Source organism: Aegilops tauschii, chromosome 4, assembly GCF_002575655.3.
Source record: "Aegilops tauschii subsp. strangulata cultivar AL8/78 chromosome 4, Aet v6.0, whole genome shotgun sequence".
Classification (NCBI taxonomy): Eukaryota; Viridiplantae; Streptophyta; class Magnoliopsida; order Poales; family Poaceae; genus Aegilops; species Aegilops tauschii.
Window position 1 is genome coordinate 491,597,830 of NC_053038.3, and position 6,267 is coordinate 491,604,096.

Below are 6,267 nucleotides of genomic sequence, written 5' to 3' on the forward strand. Positions count from 1 at the left end.
GGTTTATGATCAAGATTATCTATGAACAATATTTGATTCTTCTCTGAATTCTTATATGCATGATTTGATATATTTGCAAGTCTCTTCGAATTATTGGTTTAGTTTGGCCTACTAGACTGATCTTTCTTGCAATGGGAGAAGTGCTTAGCTTTGGGTTCAATCTTGCGGTGCTCGATCCCAGTGACAGAAAGGGAAACGGCACGTATTGTATTGTTGCCATTGAGGATAAAAAGATGGGGTTTATATCATATTGCTTGAGTTTATCCCTCTACATCATGTCATCTTGCCTAATGCATTACTCTGTTCTTATGAACTTAATACTCTAGATGCATGCTGGATAGCGGTCGATGTGTGGAGTAATAGTAGTAGATGCAGAATCGTTTCGGTCTACTTGTCACGGACGTGATGCCTATTTTCATGACCATGCCTAGATATTCTCATAACTATGTGCTTTTCTATCAATTGCTCGGCAGTAATTTGTTCACCCACCGTAGAATTTGCTATCATGAGAGAAGCCACTAGTGAAACCTATGGCCCCCGGGTCTATTTTCCATCATATTAATCTCCCGCTTACGTGCTATTTCTGTCACCGTTTATTTTGCAATCTTTAGTTTTCAATCTATACAACAAAAATACCAACAATATTTATCTTATTATCTTTATCAGATCTCACTTTTGCAAGTGGCCGTGAAGGGATTGACAACCCCTTTATCGCGTTGGTTGCAGGGTTCTTGATTGTTTGTGCAGGTACTAGGCAATTTGTGTGTAGTCTCCTACTGGATTGATACCTTGGTTCTCAAAAACTGAGGGAAATACTTACGCTACTTTGCTGCATCATCCTTTCCTCTTCAAGGGAAAACCAACGCATGCTCAAGAGGTATCACATGCTTTTCCATAAACCATTTTATACGAAGACATACCCATAGGATTTTTATATGCAGTTCTATAGGCCCATAATGCATCATCAAGTTTCTTGGACCAATTCTTTCTAGATCTATTAACAGTCTTTTGCAAAATTAATTTAATTTCTCTATTACTCAGTTCTACTTGACCACTAGGCTGTGGGTGGTATGGAGATGCAATTCTATGATTAACATCATACTTAGCAAGCATTTTATGAAAAACACCATGAATAAAATGTGAACCACCATCAGTCATTAAGTACCTAGGGACTCCAAACCTCAGAAAAATAACTTCTTTAAGCATCTTAATAGAGGTGTTATGATCAGCACTACTAGTTGGAATAGCTTCTACCCACTTAGTAACGTAATCAACAGCAACTAAAATATGTGTATACCCATTAGAGGAAGGAAACGGTCCCATATAATCAAATCCCCAAACATCAAATGGTTCAATAACAAGTGAATAGTTCATAGGCATTTCTTGACGTCTACTAATATTACCAATTCTTTGACATTCATCACAAGACAAGACAAACTTACGGGTATCTTTAAAAAGAGTAGGCCAATAAAAACCGGATCGCAATACCTTATGTGCAGTTCTATCTCCAGCATGGTGCCTCCATAAGCCTCGGAGTGACACTTGCGTAGGATCTGTTCCAGTTCATGCTCAGGTACACAACGTCTAATAACACCATCTACTGCTTCTTTATAAAGGTGGGGGTGACCCTAGAAGTAATGTCTTAAATCATAGAAAAACTTTTTCTTTTGCTAGTATGTGAAACTAGGTGGGATAAATTTAGCAACAATGTAATTAGCATAATCAGCATACCATGGAGCAGTACGAGAAGCATTTATGACAGCTAATTGTTCATCAGGAAAGCTATCATCAATAGGTAGTGGGTCATCAAGAACATTCTCTAACCTAGATAAGTTGTCTGCAACGGGGTTCTCAGCTCCCTTTCTATCAATAATATGCAAATCAAATTCTTGTAACAAGAGAACCCATCTAATAAGTCTAGGTTTAGCATCTTTCTTTTCTATAAGATATTTAATAGCAGCATGATCAGTGTGAACAGTTACTTTAGAATCAACAATATAAGGTCTGAACTTATCATAAGCAAATACAACTGCTAAAAATTCTTTTTCAGTAGTAGCATAATTTCTGTGGGCACTATCTAGAGTTTTACTAGCATATTGGATAACATTTTATTTCTTATCAACTCTTTGTCCTAGAACAACACCTACAACATAATCCCTAGCATCACACATAATTTCAAAGGGTAAATTCCAATCAGGTGGCTGAACAATAAGTGCAGAAATCAAGGCTTTCTTAAGTATTTCAAATGCTTCTACACAATCATCATCAGAGACAAAAGGAACATATTTTTGTAAGAGATTAGTCAGAGGCCTAGAAATTTTAGAGAAGTCTTTAATGAACCTCCTATAAAAACCGGCATGACCAAGGAAACTTCTTATACCTTTAATGTCCTTCGGACACGTCATCTTTTCAATAGCATCAACTTTAGCTTTATCAACTTCAATACCTCTTTCAAAAGTTTTATGCCCCAAGACAATACCTTCATTAACCATAAAGTGGCACTTCTCCCAATTCAAGACAAGATTAGTTTCTTCACATCTCTACAAGACTCGATCAAGGTTGCTTAAGCAATCATCAAAATAAGTCCCTTACACGGAGAAATCATCCATGAAAACCTCAACAATCTTTTCACAAAAGTCAGAGAATATAGCAGTCATACATCTTTGAAAGGTAGCCGGTGCATTACATAAACCAAAAGGCATACGTCTATAAGTAAAGGTACCGAAAGGGCAAGTAAAAGTGGTCTTATCCCGATCCTCTTTTGACACAGGTAGTTGAGAGAAACCAAAATAACCATCTAGAAAGCAAAAATGTGTATGTTTAGATAATCTTTCTAGCATTTGATCAATAAAAGGTAAGGGGTAATGATCTTTTCTAGTAGCTTTATTTAATTTGCGGAAATCAATTACCATTCTATAACGTGTGACAATTCTTTGTGGGATCAATTCATCTTTATCATTAGGAACAACAGTAATATCTCCCTTCTTAGGGACACAATGGACAGGACTTACACACTGACTATCAGCAACAGGATATATTATACTTGCCTCCATAAGCTTTAGTATTTCTTTTCTTACCACTTCTTTCATCTTAGGATTTAACTGTCGCTGGTGATCAACAACCGGTTTAGCTTCTTTCTCCAATTTTATTTTGTGCTGGCATAGAGTGGGACTAATGCCCTTAAGATCATCAAGAGTATATCCAATAGCAGCACGGTGCTTCTTCAGAGTTTTCAATAATTTCTCTTCTCCCCGCTCTGAAAGGTTAGCACTAGTAATAACAGGATATATCTTATTCTCATCAAGATAAGCATATTTAAGAGTATCAGGTAATGGTTTAAGTTCAAACACGGGATCACCCTTGGGTGGAGGAGGATCCCCTAGAATTTCAACAGGCAAATTGTGTTTCAGAATAGGTCCCTGTTTAAAGAATATTTCATCTATTTCCCTTCTTTCATTCATGAACATATCATTTTCATGGTCTAGCAAATATTGTTCTAAAGGATCATTAGGAGGCACGGCAATAGAAGCAAGACCAATAATTTCATCTTTACTAGGCAATTCTTTATCATGGGGTTGTCTATGAAATTTAGCAAAATTAAAATCATGAGACATATCCCCTAAACCAACAGTAACAATATCCTTTTCGCAATCTATCCTAGCATTAACAGTATTCAAGAAGGGTCTACCAAATATAATGGGGCAAAAGTCATCTTGTGGGGAACCAAGAACAAGAAAATCAGTAGGATATTTAACTTTCCCACACAAGACTTCAACATCTCTAACAATCCCAACTGGTGAAATAGTATCCCTATTGGCAAGCTTAATTGTAACATTAATACCTTCTATCTCAGCAGGTGCAATATCATGCATAATTTCTTCGTATAAGGAGTGGTATTGCACTTGCACTAGCACCAATGTCACATAAGCCATGATAACAATGATCTCCTATTTTAACAGAAATAACAGGCATGCCTACAATAGGTCTATGTTTATTTTTAGTATCGGGTCTAGCAATTCTAGTAGCTTCATTACAGAAGTAAATAACATGCCCATCAATATTATCGACCAAGAGATCTTTGACCATAGCAATACTAGGTTCAACTTTAATTTGCTCAGGGGGTGTAGGTGTTCTAGCATTACTCTCACGAACCACCACTGAAGCATTAGCATGATCCTTTATTCTAACAGGGAAAGGTGGTTTCTCAACATAAGCGGTAGGAACAATAGGATCAACATTATAAGTGATAGTCTTTTCTTCAACTTTAATAGGTTCAACTACTTTTACTTTAATGGGAGGATGATATTTAAACCACTTCTCCTTAGGGAGATCAACATGAGTAGCAAATGATTCACAGAAAGAAGCTACTATCTCAGAGTTAAGTCCATATTTAGTGCTAAATTCACGAAAAACATCGGTATCCATAAAAGATTTAACACAATCAAACTTAGGTGTTATACCTGACTCCTTACCTTCGTTGAGTTCCCAATCTTCAGAGTTGCGTTTAATTCTTTCCAATAAATCCCATTTGAATTCAATAGTCTTCATCATAAAAGAACCAGTACAAGAAGTGTCAAGCATGGAGCGATTATTGAGAGAAAGTCGAGCATAAATTTTTTGAATAATAATTTCTCTTGAGAGCTCATGATTGGGGCATGAATATAACATTGACTTAAGCCTCCCCCAAGCTTGAGTGATACTTTCTCCTTCGCGAGGCCAAAAATTATATATATAATTACGATCACGATGAACCAGATGCATAGGATAAAACTTTTGATGAAATTCCAATTTCAATCGGTTGTAGTTCCATGATCCAATATCATCACATAGCCTAAACCATGTCAATGCCTTTCCCTTCAAACATAAAGGGAAGACCTTCTTCTTGATAACATCCTCGAGCATACCTGCAAGCTTATATAATCAACAAACTTCATCCACATAGATTAGGTGCAGATCGGGATGTAATGTTCCATCTCCTGTAAAAGGATTAGCTAGCAGTTTCTCTATCATACCCGGAGGAATTTCAAAGTAAACATTTTCAGTAGGTTCAGTAGGTTGAGGAGAAACTCTTTGCTCTACTGGTCGGGGTGAAGATACCCCGAACAAGCCCCTCAAAGGATTATTTTCCATAGTAACAAGTGACAGTAAATTTCAGCACACTATATAAATTTTTCCTTACCAAATTCCACCGACCAAAGGCGCTTCACTCCCCGGCAACGGCGCCAGAAAAGAGTCTTGATGACCCACAAGTATAGGGGATCTATCATAGTCCTTTCGATAAGTAACAGTGTCAAACCCAACGAGGAGCAGAAGGAAATGGCAAGCGGTTTTCAGTAAGGTATTCTCTGCAAGCACTGAAATTATCGGTAACAGATAGTTTTATGATAAGGTAATTTGTAACGGGTAACAAGTAACAAAAGTAAACAAGGTGTAGCAAGGTGGCCCAATCCTTTTTGTAGCAAAGGACAAGCCTGGACAAACTCTTATATAAAGGAAAACGCTCCCGAGGACACATGGGAATTATCGTCAAGCTAGTTTTCATCATGCTCATATGATTCACGTTCGTTACTTTGATAATTTGATATGTGGGTGGACCGGTGATTGGGTACTACCCTTCCTTGGACAAGCATCCCACTTATGATTAACCCCTCTCGCAAGCATCCGCAACTACGAAAGAAGAATTAAGGTAAACCTAACCATAGCATGAAACATATGGATCCAAATCAGCCCCTTACGAAGCAACGCATAAACTAGGGTTTAAGCTTCTGCCACTCTAGCAACCCATCATCTATTTATTACTTCCCAATGCCTTCCCCTAGGCCCAAACATTGGTTAAGTGTCATGTAGTCGACGTTCATATAACACCACTAGAGGAAAGACAACATACATCTCATCAAAATGTCGAACGAATACCAAATTCACATGACTACTTATAGCAAGACTTCTCCCATGTCCTCAGGAACAAACGTAACTACTTACAAATCATATTCATGTTCATACTCAGAGGGGTATTAATATGCATGAAGGATCTGAACATATGATCTTCCATCGAATAAACCAACTAGCATCAACTACAAGGAGTAATCAACACTACTAGCAACCCACAGGTACCAATCTGAGGTTTTGAGACAAAGATCGGATACAAGAGATGAACCAGGGTTTGAGAGGAGATGGTGCTGGTGAAGATGTTGATGGAGATTGACCCCCTCCCGCTGAGAGGATTGATGGTGATGACGATGTGTAACATCCCAAATTTTCAATTTGGAA